The sequence below is a fragment of the Micropterus dolomieu genome, linkage group LG11, assembly GCF_021292245.1.
Source record: "Micropterus dolomieu isolate WLL.071019.BEF.003 ecotype Adirondacks linkage group LG11, ASM2129224v1, whole genome shotgun sequence".
Classification (NCBI taxonomy): Eukaryota; Metazoa; Chordata; class Actinopteri; order Centrarchiformes; family Centrarchidae; genus Micropterus; species Micropterus dolomieu.
This window is the reverse complement of record NC_060160.1, coordinates 24,250,500-24,267,784: the sequence shown is the minus strand read 5'-3', so window position 1 is coordinate 24,267,784 and position 17,285 is coordinate 24,250,500. Positions and strand designations below refer to the sequence as shown.

The 17,285-nt window shown below is 40.1% G+C and overlaps 1 protein-coding gene across 1 annotated transcript in view; it reads left to right on the top strand.

The window, feature by feature from the left end:
- The window catches only part of LOC123979444 (ALK tyrosine kinase receptor-like), a 319,164-nt gene that overhangs the window by 76,111 nt on the left and 225,768 nt on the right, over positions 1-17,285 (top strand). The window lies entirely within an intron of this gene.

The window sequence follows — 17,285 nt, the reverse complement described above, 5'->3', positions numbered from 1 at the left end:
AAAAAAAAAAAAAAAAAAGGCAGTCAGTTGTATAGTGTCAGTTCAGAGAAATGTGTAATAATCCAATTGAGGTATTTTTGCAACATCCAGACACTGAAAGACAGTAGAGATGGAGGAGCTCAGGCCAATGTGTATTGTGTTTTGTCTGAATAATAATGCAAACAGATGTTTATTGAAGAGCATGACCTAGTGAGAGCATACTGTATACAATGAAGATGGGGCCTGATGGAATCTAATATATATACCAGCCATACTGATTCTTATTTGTGGGGCTCTGCACAGTAATTGGATCAGGGGACAGTGATGAACACGGTAATGGCAAACACAATCCACTGTACTCGCATTCGCATACAAAATTTGTGCCATACAAAAGTGTGTACTATAGAAGATACTAAGGCATCAACCAGTCTTAGAAATTATTTATGGAGGCTGCTGCATCTACTGTAGAAGAGACAAAATAAGCAACAGTGAGTGTATTTGTGCTTCTGTTGGAGTTGAACACCGGCGTTCCATTTTTTGCAGCGTCATGCAAGGCAAAGAGGCAAAGAGAGGCATGGAGCCAAGCAACAACCGCACCAACTGGAGCTGCAATACTCAATTAGACTGGCATCTGTCAGGGAAATACTTCATCTCAATCGGAGATAATTTAACATGAGATATGGACAAGTGGGAAGCTCAGAGAGCATATTGCAGTGGTGTTGAGCCCTGATAAAGCTGCTGTGGTAATTAGATTGTTTGATGTGTCTAACCAGTATCCTAATCCACGGTGTCAAAGGTGAAGAAGTTGGTCTAGCTCATTAACTGGCGTCGCATACATTTTATTTGAGCAGAAATGTTTTCTAAACCACACAGTGTTTCACAGTTTTTTGCTTTAAAAAAATCTAAAAAAGGGTGGTCCATTTATTTAGTGCCTCTTGGTAATTCCAAGTACATGATTATAAAGCAGATTTGATATTTCAGGGGAAGAAAATCAACAATGAGAAGCAAAATATGACTACTTTTCTGCCTGTATTGATCAATATTTCATCTTAGTTGTCACTGCAAGATGTTTATCGTTTAAGTGCATCATCTTGCAGAAGTAATACGTCTATTATCACTGCACAATAAAAGCTAACAAATCATCTGCTTGTTTCTCTAGGATTTATGGCATCAATCAATTACACAAGCAGAACGCTAACAGGTGCTGTCTGCGAAAACATTGCAATGAAACGTTTTATGGCACACTGCGTTTTTGTTGCACTGTTATAAATGGCTCCTAAATTGTTGAGGAAAAATTGTTTGTGCTTCTGTTATGCATCTTTTTGAAACAATTCCTTCTCTGTTTTCCACAGCCTGTAAAACTGATTTCTAACCATTTGTTGAACTCCCATGAAATCAAGTCACTGCTGCCTGGTAACCACTTCCAACAGGGTTCGCTCTACAGACCCTTGCCAGACTTTTATGTCCCCGTCAGGACAAATGTGTGTGCCAGCAAAGACAGACAGCAGTAACCCCATGAGCCAACCTCCTACCAGTGGTCTCTCTCTCTCTGTTTTTTCCTCTATCCATCGTCCTCTCGTTCCTTTTCCATCTGTCTGTGTTGGCTAACAGGTCAAGATGTTATCCACAAAGAAGATCTAGCAGCTGGCGAAGAGGGGCTGCCCTGGATCCATCTCCAGACATAGGCACCACCATCATGTCCTCCTCCATTACACATGAACATTTTTGGCTCATTGTTTTTTTTCTCCAAACTCGGGTCTGTGTTTATGTGCACAAGCGAGATGTGCCATAATCAACGTAGCCAAGAGTTACCTCAGGGAGCCTTTTCCTCCCAGCATGTCTTTCCTCTGGCTGGCTACTCCTTCAGACGAGGAAGTCTGTATAGGAAGGAGTCAAGTTTAATAGGCATGCCTCCACCAACTGTGCCTGCATGTGTTTCCTTCTCTGTAGCACTACTGTGAGCACACGGTAATATTGGCAGTTTGACAATGTTACAGCAGATTCTGACATGAGGAGGTCTACGTAAATTAGATTTTTTTCAAAGTGTCTGATGCGTGACCCTTTTGTTTGACCCAGTTTAACAAATGGTAATTGAAATTTTAGCAAGGAAGCTGGGTGGCTTTTGAATCTGAGCTGACAGTTGTTAAGGGTGCTCCCAGATTCTGATGGTGGTATTGAAACTGTATGACCAATGTGTTTCTTTTGTTGTGTTTTGTGTAATTTTTAGATTGAGCTCTTGCCAGTAGAAGTATATGTTCAGTTGATTTAAGTTTTCATTGGATTTTATGCAGTAATCAAATGTGCCGCCCTAGAGAGAAATATTTCTGGGAGAGTAGGCAGCACACACTACTTAAATATTTATTAGTGACAGTCATAGCACAAACACAATAGGCAGGGAGTAAATTAAAGTGACACAGCATAGCCTGCATTGGAATCCATTCAGTCACAAGTCTCTAGCTGAATGAGCCAGTGGGATGAATGTAGTATTATTTATATTCATATAGAAAGAAGACAAAGGATGTATCTGAAATCACTCCCTCGTGTTCTCATGCACTTTTCTGTCTCTATATTTTTTAAAAGCAGTAAATTGAGATTTTGGACAATAATGCATCATTGTCATTTTCTGTCATCACTGACATATAGTGGCCCATGCATGGTCGCACAACTGTAATTTTTGCATCTATCAAATGTGACGCATTGCATTGTGGGATTGTTAACAGACAGTAGTGTACATGCCATGGGTGTTATACTGTATTAGGGTGACCGTATTTTGGTTTTCAAAAAAAGAGGACAGTTGGGGCAGGAGGCAGACGGACACCTGCAGTAGGTGGAAGGTTGGGGCTGGGGGGATTTAAGTAATTGGTGGCATCGTGGAAATGTTTAGGGGGGGGGGCAACTATGTTACTATACCATGTCCAGGAAAAAGCGGACATATGGTCACCCTAGTTATATACTGTAAAGCACAAATGTAACACTCATTATATAGTAAATAAAGAGTGATTTCAGCCATAGTAAACAAATGTACCTGCAAAATATTAGCATGCCACTAAGTTAGCATTGTCATTTTGCGCATTGGCTTGCTTACATTAGCATGTAGCCTGAATGCATTCTCAGAGAACTGCTGGTGTGGCTGTAAACTCGTAGTCTGATTTGCCTTAAAACAGTCAAATGTTAAGATACTTAGCCTAAAAAATTGTGTTTTTCCCAATCAACAATGAGCTCCTCGTGTCAAACAAACAATATTATTACAGCCAGTGAGGCTGCATTTTAAGCTTAATGCTTATGCCAGCATGCTAACATGCTTACAGTGACAATGCTGTGATACTGATGTTTAGTGGGTATATGTTTTCCATTTTAACCATCTAAGTTTAGTATGTTAGTATGCTAACATTTCCTAATTCCAAGAGGTGGATGGGAATGTCCTTAGTTTTACAGGTATTTGGTCAGAAAGAGTCAGAGTCACCAAAGTCAGTAAGCATTCATCACCTGTACAAAAATTTAATGGCAGTCCATCCAATAGTGGTGGAACCATCGCCATTGCCAACTCTAGAGCCACAATCTTAGCATGGCTAAAAAGTTCTGATGGATACATTATGTCACCATAATTACGTTACATCTCTATACTCAACTATTCTACTTCTCTTTTTGTTCCTTGCCATACCTGTCTCCCCAAACATCCTCCCAGGGCAAAGTGATCTGAACAACTCTTGTAACCTAGACTCCTCATTCTGCATTTGTTTCCCTTTCATCACTGCAACAGCAAGCTGGGGGGGGGTTGGCAGTTCCCTCATGAGGAAACCAGAAATTCGAGGCAAAACAGCAACCTGCATATTTACCTCAGTCAGGATATGAACGAGAACCTCCAGCACTTCCAAACTGGGTTTGGCTCTGAAAACAGAGGATGAAAAGCCAAGCATTCGCTCTGAGCTTTCCATCGGGCGCTTAGAGGCGCCAAAGCAGTGGAGAGAGTCGAAAGGAAAGCTTAATCGATCCTTGAGAATTAAATCTGAGGGGCTGGAAATCAAGCCAGCAGGGCACCCTTTCTCTCTGGTGGCTTCCCCCTCCTGTAAATATCCTGCAGATTTAAAAGAGTACATATATCAAAGTGGGTCAAACCATGCAAGGACTCTTAGTGCGGCAGAAATTAACAGATCAATCAAAGAGACACTCAGCTCCCTGTTGGCTGATGCCTCGTCAATCCTTCTGACATGTCTGATTAGGCTTCAATATATGGATGTTTCTTGACATATTTTAGGGATGTAAAAAAGTCAATGGAGCTCAGGGAAAATTAATGACCCACTTTGGGTACCTTTAATTTCCATATGTCCACTTTTCTCATATTAAGCACATGCTATTAAGACGAACCTTTAGTAGAAAAGGCAAGTGAGATGAGAAGTGAACCCAAGTGGAGCAGCTTATAAGATTCCAGACTGTCAAGGATAAATTCAAGTATCGTTGAACCACTGGGAGAGAAAGTGGAAAAAAAAGAAAGAAGTATATATGGCGATTGTAACTATATTGAGAGAGAGTAAAAACTAAAGACGGTGCAATTATTAATTCTAGTAAATGTCAGTCCTGCAATACATTGTGCTCCAGGCAACAACAAACATTAAAGTTTAAGTCAAAGAGACAGTGTTATAAAAATGCAAAAGATGCTCACTTCTTCAATGCTGACTTTCCTTAGGCATGTAGAGGTATTATCATCTCAAAGAAAATTTATTTCAACGTTCCAAAATTTCTTGACTTTGTTAATTTAGTTTTGTTACCTAAATCTACTATCAGTCTCTGCCGTAATTTAGATTTATAGTAATGTTAATGTTGTCTTTAACATATGGAGTATCTTTTGGGGTCATAACTAGATTACCCCAGTCCAGAAGTAGTATTTTCTTTAAATGCAAACATTTAGCTGTTGGTTTATGTTTCAGTTAGTAACTGAAATGTAGACAAAAAATACAAAAATACATGCTTTTGTTTCAAAATGTGCTTTTTTTTATTTAAACAAAAGACAGAGAAAGGACAAAAAAAGGACAGCAGACACAGTGCAAATTTAATGAACCACCAATATATAATAATGATAATAAAATGTAATACTGTTCAGCTCAGCACACAGACAGTAAATAAAAGCATTCTCTACAGTCAACAATTTTGAGTCAGTTATCACAACACAACAGCAACCTCTATAGTTGGGCCTTTGTGTCTCATACAAGTTCATACAAAAAGTAAAATGGCAGATACATTCACACTGACATATTTGTTAAAAGGATATGTTGTGGAATGTCTCATACAAACCAGAACATCATTATTATCCTAACATATAACAACTTGAGATTGTGGGGCTCTTACAGGAGATGCTGTCCTTGCATAGAATGTCAAGGCATTGGCCACTTTTTAATGATGTGCATTATTGATGTGCTTGCTAGTAAGACCAATCAAGCTCAGTTCCCAACATGTTCTGGGCTTCATACAAGACATTTTGTGCCAGCATTAAATTTGCAAAGACGATCAGGCGATAAAGGCATTCTGAGAAATATTTTGAATTGTAATGATCTAATTCGATCACAAATGATTTTTTGTTGTTGTACTGTTTTGAATATCTTCCTTCATGTCTTCTGTAATCTCCTGTCTCCCTCAGATAGCCCCTAGCACTTCAGAATGTTTGCTTTGGCAATATTGTTGCTATAAATTCATGCCAATAAATTTGAATTTATACGTGTAACCCTTCCAACCACTTCCCCCTTTATTCTGTGGAGCAAATAGGTTGTGTCTGTGTATGAAAGAGCTTGATGGATGTTGGTCTTCAGCATTAAACTTAGCTTAAACTCGTTCAGTTTATGTTCTTGAACTGGCTATTTTATCCTGAGACCTCAAACCTCCACTAAGAGGGGAAACAATTAAAAGCAAGGTTAAGTCTGTTAAGTAGCCTAGATAACACAATCGCCCTGGAACTCAACTCTGGACGTCTGACTACAGCGCATATGATGCGGAAAAGAATAAGGTCATCCAAGCATCATATTTTGAGCTGAGTGGCTGTTTGGTTTATTGTCTGAATGCCTGAAAGGTATGTAGGTACTTGTAATACATAGGCTAAGCACAAATTCTCAATGGCTTGTCTCCAGCAGTTCTATCGGCCTACTCTTTGAGGAGCAGAGGCATCGCCTGGCGCCTTTGACTCACTTAATGTCCCGCCACCTACTGGACAAATATACATTACACTTACAGCGCCAACAAACACACTGTGATCCGCAAACATAGATCTGACACATGAACGCTGAACCATTCATCCATCCATCGTCAACCGCATATCCTGCGGGGCTTGCGAGCCAATCCCAGCTGACATCGGGCAAAAGGCGGGTACACCCTGCACAGGTCACCAATCCATGGTAGGGCCACACATAGACAAACAACCAGTCATACTCACACTCACCCCAAGGACAATTGTAGGGTCACCAATTAACCTAGGCCACATGTCTTTGAACGGTTGGAGGAAGTCCGAGTATCCGGAGAGAACCCACACAGACATGGGGAGAACATGCAAACAACACACAGAAAGGCCGGGGCAACCGGGGTTTGAACCCGTGACCCTCTTGCTGTGAGCCACCGTGCCGCCCATGAATGCTGAACCTTGCACAGAAATTGCATGCATGTCTACAAGTTAGACTGTGATTGTTTGCATATTGTAAAGAGTGCATTTGTTGACATTTTAATTTGTAAAAAAGAGCGAAACAGTAATGTCTAAATTGTGAAAACAAATTTGTGGATAATGAAGAGTTTGTGGATTTCAAATCTATTTGTGTATCGTGTTTTGTGTTTGCAAACTGTAATATGTATTTGTCACTCAGTCTGTGGATTTACTATGATCGATTTAGCCCCGTAAAGCATTCATCCAAAAACAGTGAAGAGCAGCTTCAGTGAGCTGCTAGATAAAGACCTCCTCTAACTTTTCAAGGTAACTGCCTTGCTGTCGTGTGGAAAACTTGTGTCACATGCAGCATGAAATCAGACCGTGGTTGCAATTGTTATTTATTAAAATCACAAGACTTTTTTTTGCTAAAACAAAAAACAGATACTCCAGTCCGTCTGTGGTTGTATTACTGTAACCGTAGTTGTCCAAGGAGTGTTTGCTTCACTAAACCGCACTTGATGTTACCAAGGTAACCACTTGTGTGGCCAAATCTTAACTTTAATATCAGTAAACAAAGACTCTTATCTGAAAGAACCAAACGTTCTTTCTAGATAAATTGTATTTTTACTGCTGAATCTAATTAACTGCCATAAGGACCAGTGAGACACTTAAAAATCAGTGCACCAGTAGAGTGGATGTTATCCTGGATCTTCCTTCAAAATGTATGGCATTGTTTTCACTAGTAATACTTGGAACATGTGTATTTGACCCCTGAAGGTTATACACATACTAGGATGCAGTTATAACTTGTACAGTCAGTTGTATAGCATCCCAGCCTGCTGTTTCCTGTTGAAGAAAAGACTTCAGCTTTAGGTTACCTTGCTCTTGCTCTCCGATGCACTTGGCTGCTTGACTGACTAAGGACTCAAGTGAAGCCATCCAGAGGAGAAATGTAAAAATAAAAAATAAAAGGACAAAGGCTTGTCTTTGTTGCTCACATTGCCGATGAGTGGGAAAAACAAGGCAGTGCAGGACGATCACAGGAAGACATCAATGCTTAATGGTATCATAATTAGAAAACATTGTATGAGTGCTCCCACTCATACAGACTGCATGGATACATTCTGTGATATATAAATCTTATGTACACCTGACTCACTTTTACAGTTTCCATCTTGAGAATAAAATATACCCGAGTGGTAAATGCTTTCTTGTTCTCTGTAAGGGGCGGAGATCATTGACTGAAAGACAGTAGAAAAATAAGGAACAAAATCAATGTAGTTAAATTGATTTCTCAGGCAAGTACACTTTCATATTTTTTCACAGCTAAAACTCTGGTCTTTGTTCTACATTTTAGTGCTCATTGACTCACCTTTTCTTTTGGGCCGTGCCCTTGTCTTCTTATTTCCACTTGATCTGGCAAAGTGTAGCAAAGTAGAAAAAATTATTGTCTTCTTTTCCTTGCTTTCAAAGAAAAATATCTATTTACCTCTGACCCTCAATGTTGCCCTCTCCAATTCTCTGTTTGGATGTTGCCTTTGGTAGACCTTGAGAACGCTGTCTGTGAGTTTAGAGTGGAAATGTCTTTGGTTTTTGCATGGTCTATATATTTTCCCATTGCATGCATGTTGTGTATTGTAACTGAAATGAAATTTCAGTTTCATGGACCACTGGCATGTGTGATGCATTATATAATCTGCTTCATACAACCTTCAAGTTTCATTTCCCCCCAGAACCACACCCATTTGTTTTTCACACAGAGCCTGTATGCGTTTTCTCAATCCACCTCCTGTTTTCTGAATCTAACCCACATTCACTCTCAATCAAGCAAAATGTATGCACAGCGACATTTCATCCTGGACCCCATGTTCTCTTTGTCGTCTTTCTCTTTTCCATACAAACACACACATATCTCCTCTCCTGCTTACCTGGCAGCTCTTAGCATGTCCCTCACGATTTGAAGTGCCGTCTCAGAAGTTCAATCAATAGCGCTGCCAGGTCTTGCAGACCTGTGCTGCTTTGTGGACAGAATTCAGACCTGCCTTGTACTCTGCCCCCCAAAATACTGCAGCACAAGCACTCCACGGATCAGAGAGCAGCCTGGTTAAAAAGAGACACCAACTACGGCCATATTCCTCTTCCCTTTTAATGAAAACTGAGTTGTCTTCCTAATACTGATAACAACACACAGACTTACACGCATGCATGTTGCTCAAGGTACACACACTCAATACTGTACACATACACGCATCCCTGCACACATTGCTTAGTGTAGACTCAACAGTGCAATATAACTAAGATGATCTGAAATCTATTATACGCCCAGGTGTATTGTCTACCCTTAATGGTGGTCCTTTATAAAAGACTATAATAGGGCACAGATAAGTGGTCCATTAGGGCACCAAAGTGCTGAAAAACACTATTTAGCTTTGTCTTCAGGCCAATTTGTACAATGGACTATCTTTATCACAGCACCAATTCACCTGATTTAACTGTCTGATCCTTCTAAAACCATATTCACCACTTTCTGACAAAGGCATCAGGCTTGCAAAGCAGCTACACAAAAGAACTCAGGTTTTATCTATGATGAGATCTGGCTAAAGGGAGCTGTTTATCTGGTGTGACTAGTGTAAAGAAATAACCAAAAAGTCAGTTTTTTGTTGCTGTCAATGATGCAGGAATTGATAGTAAATTTTAAGCTGACTTGGCTTGATAATGTGACTAGAAACAGGGGGTAGCTGTTGTGGCTGGTGTGTACATACTGCCTCCTGTGGTCCTGAAGGCAACGCTGTGCAGTGTAGCTGTCCATGGTGCTGAAACAGTGGTTGGGCAAACTAATGAACTGTCCAAGGTGCTGAAATTCAGTTTCAGCTCTGTTGCTAGACATTCTCCAAAAGTCTGTGTTTTCTTCTGTTTTGTGCATTTATTCTTTCAAGATTTACATTTAGCAAAGTTTATTTATGAAAAGTAGGGGTATGTATGTCTATGCTACCACATTAATGCTTTTCAGCTAACATCAGGGTAATTGGAACCTTTAAATTATATAGACATTAATAATGTAAAAGCAAGTGATTGCATGTTTATTCCCGTTTGGCCAGTGATGGACCGTAAATCTGTGTCTGCCTCATGCCTTGTGTATGCTGGGATTGGCCCCAGCTCACTCTGCACAGCTCTTTATTACAGGTGATAACTACATATCACTGTCTCCCGTATGAAAAGGTTGGCAGGTCCTCTTGGAACAACAGTGGTATTTATTTTTTCACACAGTCCTATTTAAAGTTTACTGTCTGTGTACTGTACTGTTTGTATATTGAGGTGATTACAGACATTGGTTCTAAGTGGTATTACATTTGTTTGCTCTTGAATTGTTATTGCTTTGTTTTATTTGTATCTCAGACCAGAATCTTTACAACAGTTTATTTACAAGTTATTTACAAGGTCAGTAATAAGTCAACCAGTAAAGCAGAAAGATCTGCTTGTAGTTTCAGCAGAGACTTTTGCTAGAATCCAATGTTTTGCTACGAAAAAGTGTATTTTTATGACTATCTCCCCACTGAGGGACCAACTAAGATCAAATCATTTGGAACAAACACGTCATGCATCCAGCCTATTCAACCCTCAATATGTTCCGCCTTACCTTATTATACCAATGCAGATCATCTGCCGTTTGGCTCCACTTTCCAGCGTTGGCACGTCTTCTGCTAATGGATTATTAATCACATTTTGCTTAATCTGAAACAACATTTCAGACAAAACTCCCATTGTGCCCTCAGGGTCCCTCCTTTGACGTGAGTCAGCAAATGTGACATTCTCAAGGTGCACATCACACTTAGAGAGTGACACTGTGTATAAAAGTATGCAGCACAGTTGCTTCTTTGCGCTAACACAATGTGCTTCCCCCGTCTTCCTCTTTTGCCTCATAGTGAAGTGCTCCCATGTTAGCAGTGTGCAATCTATTTGCATATACCCGTGAAACATACAGTACACAGAGCAGTGCTGGCATCACTCTCTTCTTAAATTCTGAAATTAGACACACATGCTAAATATATATATATATATATATATATATATATATATATACTCACACACATAAACACACTGATAACTCTACATGTGAGGACCCTTTCATTATTTCTATAAAATGAACTGGATTGAATTCTGATTATTGATTGGAACCATTACTCTTTAATGAGTTATAATAGTAATAGCAGCGGCAAAGTGTCCTCATCTTTCTCTTCTTGAAGGAAATTAGTATAGAACTACACACAAGTATGCATAATTTCAGACACAAATAATTACTGCCCCACAAATACCTCTGATTAGCAGAGAGGCTTGCTCTTTGAATGCTCACGCTCGATGAGGTGTGTATCTAAATACGTGTGTGTGTGTGTTTGTGTGTGTGTGTGTGTGTGTGTGTGTGTGTGTGTGTGTCAGAAAAGTGACTAAAAATGTAGGCCACATGCTGTCACATACCCTGGGGGACTGTAGGAGTGTCTCCTTAACTACTGGGGCGGGCAAAGTCAGCGCACTGTTAGCAGATGGTGATTGGCTGACTCCATTCTTCCCATTGTCCCAATCCACTGCTGACCTGAGGCGTTGTTTTAATCACTCTTGGTATAGCACCATGACACTTCACATCCAAGTCCCAACCCCCCACCCCACCACACACACACACACACACACACACACACACACACACACACACTCGGTATCTTCCATGCCCCTCTTACTCTCACTTCCAGAGGCATACTTGCATGCAAGCACATTACAGCATATGTACACATAGTCACATACACATGTTGTGTTTACAAGTGAAGCATCCCCGCTGGCAGCTGCAGTAAATTTAGTATCAGGCTGGAATATGGCGCCAAACTCCCCGCTGGATAATATGAATTATTGAAAGAAGGGCAAATAAGAATGGCCGCCCACTTATACAGCTGGGCCCAACTGTGTGTGTGGGGGGGGGGGATAATTTGGAAATAATGCTTCCCAAATAATCCAGTGAGTAGCAGCTTTAAATAGTGACCTCAATCTGCAAAGAAATAAGTCCTAAGATTCCTATTATTTTGCCACATTACTATCTGTATCAATACACAATTTGTACATACACATAAATACTACCCCTGATCAGCATCAACATATTTTCACCACAGTCACCTCATTTGTCATCATTTCCATCATCATCATCATCTCCCAGAAACTATCATCACCTAATCCTCCATGTAAATCCATAATGCGTCCACCAGCCAGCCATGAATGTGTGGGTGTAAATGATAGCTGGATTATGCAGATAATTCTCTGGCTGCTGGATGACAGTCTTGCATTGACTGGCTGAACGGCAATGAGAGCATCTCCTCACATTTCTCCCACTCTGTCTCTCTCTTGTGTCACTCCGGTAGTCTTTCTATTTTCTCACAGCATCAGATCATGATTGGCTTGTGAGCTTGGCCTGTATGCAGCACGGTGTATGTGCATGGAAGCGCAAATGACACGTTTAACAAACCAGCCACTCCTTTTTGTTGAAGTTTTTATGTAGTCTTTTTTCTTTGTGCCATTTGTTGAAGGTGTTAGTCTTACTGGAAAGGATTTCAGCTTCATCATCAGCAAGGCTCTCTGATGCCCACAAGTCTATTATGCCTACCAGCGGTTAATTACCATTTAGACCAGAGGAGCTTTCTGGCTGGTTCATAAGAAAAACCTAGAAATTTCGCTGAACTGAAGCTCAACTCAAATGGGGAACCAAGGAAGGGTCACTCTAGGATTAGAAGCTGTCACGCTTGTATGTCAACAATGGTTAATATTTTAATACGTTTGGTAAATACCAAAAGTTTACAGAATACTTCATCTCAAAGGCAACATAAAAATCTAAGTAATTCTTTATTAAAATATGGCATATAACTGAACAAGACTAAGAGTCTTGACTGAGAGTACAGCCACGCCAGTGACTCTGTTAGGCTACACTTAGGTGCAGCAATGCTGTGAGCGAAATGCTGACACCATGCTGATGTTTGCCAGGAATATTTAACATGTGTAACTTCGTGTAACTGAGCTCAGCCAGACACCACTGAAACTGGCTGGTTAAGTGTAGAAGGAATGTAGAAACAGATTTGTGTGAAAACTGTATATCAAATCATACACCCATATAACTATACCCACCTACCCAACTATATAGAAGCCCAAAGTTAAGATCACAGTGTAGCTCTGTGTGTGTGTGTGTGTGTGTGTGTGTGTGTGCTTCTCTCTATGTCTGACTGCCCGGGGTCAACAAAAGGACCTATGTGTGTGTGTGTGTGTGTGTGGGTGTTAGCAAACGTGTGTGCCGTAAGATGGATGGTGAGGACGACACACAGCAGAGTGAGGGAGTACTATGAGAATGGCAATGCACAGGCAGCATTTGATGCTATGCCACCAGAAATCAGTCTTGGTGTTTGCCCTCAAGGACTTTTCGCAAAGTCAGGTGCGGCTGTGATGGCATAATCAGCATGCCGAAGGCCAAAGAAGGGTAGAGCAGTGTACAGCCAGGCAGACGTCTTTGCTCCGCTGACCGGCCGCACAGTGAATCCACAGCAGCCACTTGGCTATCTGAGATTTTCCACAGAACCAAGTGCAGATGACACATGTGCATGACCATTAACATACATGTCTGTAGAGTAGCTGGCAGAGAAATTGCTGACTTCAGCAAGAAAGAAAGCAAAGCAATGTGATCGTGCTTATAAACAGAGCTATAAAAGGAGGGCCAAAAGAAGTTGAAAATCAGTTTTTACCTGCCATCATGTCAACGCGGGTCTCTGTTCTGGTTCTGGATGGGACTTTCTTTTGCATCGATCTCTGACCCTCTCTGATGAAACTTTTTTTCTCTAATTGGTGTATTTTTGCTGAGAATAAGAATGTTGGGAAAAGTTTAGGCTTTTTCACCTGGTCCAAGTCTTGAATTTTTACAAGACATAAGCATAATCTAGACCGCATGGTATTGTGTTGGGTGGAGGAATGATGGATGGGAGGCTATTTCTGTGTGCCATTTATTGTCCCGAAAAATATATGTCCCCCACGGCCGGCTCAAACTCAGCCCACTATAAACGATCAAGTTATTTTAGAACAGTGACTAGCTAACTAGTTTGCACTATTTCCCATTAAATAACCAGTTTAGCGCTGTGCAATGTATTGTATCTGTTCAGGGCAGAAAGATTTATAAGAAAAGAATGGAGAAAATTCAAAAAACACAGACTGTATTAGAACTTTGTTATTTCTCCTTTCCAATTCCCTAATCATCTCACGAATGCTCATATTTATCGTGTAACTCTTTGTGACTAAACTTTCAAAACTTTTAAAGTTGTTCATACTAGCACCACCTTGAACAGCTACAACAGGTAAATGCTGCTTACACATTGATGCATCAGAATTAACAATCTAATCATTTAATACACAAATATAAATATAAATATGAATCATGACATACTGTCTACATAATAATGAGTACTTTTACTTTTAATGTGTACAAAAATGGACTTTTGAAATCCATTTAGCTAAAAATACTTCTCCTCTTATCTATGTAGGATTTTAAATCCAGGACTTTTACTTATTATGTATAACTTTTAAGCTGTGGTACTGCTACTTTTTCTTAAATAAAGGTTCTGAGCACTTCTTTCACTGCTGCATTTATCTGCAGAGAAAGGGAACCCGTGAGCCACAAAACCTTGCTAGATTTATGGCAAGTGGAATCACACACTGTACAAACCCTGTAACACAATGTCACCATCTTCGTGTAGTTTGTTACCCGTATAACGTTTGCTCATTAGCAGTAAACAAAAAATAAAGCTGATGCTGATGGGAATGTCCTTCATTTTGCAGCCATAAACCACAGTATGGAACAAATTTCAGTTTCAACAGTTTTAACAAAAATACCAAACTCATAGAGTATTATGTTGAGGGAACATCAACGTAATTGATCTGGGCACCATAATTATTTGTACAAAATGGCATGGCAATCCATCCAGTTGTTGCTGAGAAAGATATATCAGTCTGGACCAAAGTGGAGGATCAACCTTGCTGTCCCTAGAATCAATGCTGCTAGCATGGCTAAAAAATGGGTTTTCCTGGGGCACCTGCCAGATTCATCCACATCCTTCTGACATTGGCCAGTGAGTAGTGCTGTTTGAGTCGGTGCCAAGAGTGACATTGCTGATTGAGGGGAGAGCTTTACCCACAGTGAACGTGACACCTTTAAATGCCAAACAAACAGAAAACAGAGGTAGTAAACAGGCCCCATATCAATGCATTTCATGACCTTACTATTTATTCTTGGGTGTTTTGCGTCCCATAGCCAACCTTTGTGTACATTAATGCCTCTGTAAATGCTAATTTTGGCAGGCCTGTTCTGGAATTCTTTGAATCTATTAATATCTATGGGCAACAAATGGTGATGTAAAGCTGATGAGAGGTCAATAATCACATTCCACTCACAGATCTGCTGACATGTGTGGAGAAGCGAGAAGCACTTCCTTGCTCAGTGAGGGAAATCACCTTTAAAGAGCCTTTAAGTTCGATTCATGTAACACGGCCCTTGTGTCCGTGTTGCAGGTGGATAAGATTACTGTCTTAAACATGTAAGCTGCATGATTCACACTTGCATAAATCCCTCCAGGACAACTTTCATTTGCCAATGTATATGTGCAGGTTCAGTGCTGTAAAAGACAGTGTTTGTAAGTGTGTGTAATTTAATAATGCCTGCCCAGTCAGTTCTTGAACTGCACCAATGGGCCTAATTGTTTTTGATCTTCCAATCATATAATATGTAGCTGCATTTCGGAAGGAATATCATAGTGAAAAACTTGCAGAGTGTCTGCTTGTGAGAGATTTATTGTCTGCAGTGAGAGCTTGCTGGGATTGGGGGGGGGGGGGGCTCGTTGGTATTGGAGTCCTGGCTCACTTCCCCCACCACCACCACTACAAACTTCTGCCCCACCCACTAAAGTAACCTGAGTTGTTGAGAGGTCCTGGAGAACACAGTGTGGCTGCAGATAAGGGAACACTGACAAATGAGCAGGAGCTTGTTTTTCTGAGTTAAAACAGAGAGCAGTGGGAGACAAAATCTCTGCTGACACAAAAGGTTTGGACGATACTATGAGAACACTGAAAAAAAAAGAAAAGAAAAGCACTTCAGGGTGCCTTGGTGGAGAGGGCGAGGAGAGTGTCAAATGAAATGCTTTCAAAATGGTCAGTGTTGCCTTATGTATACTGCATATGTGAACATGTTGCATACCCACATGGCTATGCATCTGTGAATGCACAAAAGAGACAGAAAGAGAGTGAAATAGTGAAAGGGACTAAACAATTTACAAGAGCACCCCTCCAGATGACAGTAAAGGAAATGGTGCAATGCTTGACAGTGCTGTCATAACATGGAGCCAGGGAATGTTAAGGGCATGGCTGAATGGCACCAATCAGTGGATTTATTACACTGTCCTATAGGTCATAGCGCTGAATGTAAATCACAAATAAATTCCAAGCAGACACCAAAGCAAATAATGAAAATGAAGGGACTAAAAATAAGACTGTTACCCTTCATGCTGGGTCTTTGTGTGAGTCTGTTTCTGTAATGAATTGCTTATTTTACAAGTAAATTAAGCAAAATTACATTACATGTCATGCGACTCTACTTTAATTGTAAAGATGTGAGCGGACAATGCTTTAAATAAAACGTTAGGGTTAAAGGATGAGGCCTGTGATGTTCTATATGTTTTTCTCACTGTCAAAAATTCCACGACAACACCCAAACAAATAATGAAATTATCAAACAAGAATTGTCATTGTATCCAAAGCTACAACATATATCTATCTCTGTGCTATAGAGCTCTATTGTTGCCCAAAAACTATTACACACACATCAGTGAGTCACAGTATTGCACTGGATTGATTACTATGAACATAGGCATTTTATTTTGACTCAGTTCCACATACAACATCCTTAGTCTATGAATATAAATTTTTTGCTTAAAACTACTATTTGAAAAACTTGGACATTTCAGATTTTGCCACCTCCAGTGGTATTATCAAAGAGTAGCATTAAACTGCAGCAATTTTCAGTGAAAAATAAAAACATAATGAATCCCCAATAATTGAAAAGATGCTATGATCACACACAAAAAAATCTATAGAATGGCTTTAAATAAGAACCAATTTAGCCATCTAGTCTGTTAATGTAAAACCATTGATAGTAGCAGCTTTAAGTACAAAAGAGTTCACTAAAATCAACACGGTGACCAAAGAGAAGAGATGGATTTGGACACAAGATGCCATTCCAACCACTTAGGAGGTAATGGAGAGAACCCTTCCCATGACACGTCCCTGTCAGAAAAAAAGGAAAGAATCTATCCACAGATTTTCCTCAACCACCATTCAGACTCCCATATAACCCATAGCCACATATGGTCGATAAAATCTACCTTTGATTGACTTCTTCTTATGCAGAGTAATTATTATCTTGCATAAAGCCTTCGGAACGTGACAACATTCTGTCCTGTTGTAAAACCTTTATAGAAAATAACACCTGTCTTCCTTTCACTTACATGCATCATTTTTTAGACTTTAAGACAGATGTAAATATTTATGCAGCCTATAGCAATGAGACACATGGATGGATAAAATGACAGCAGGGTATTTAAGATACCTTTGATGGAGGGTGTCA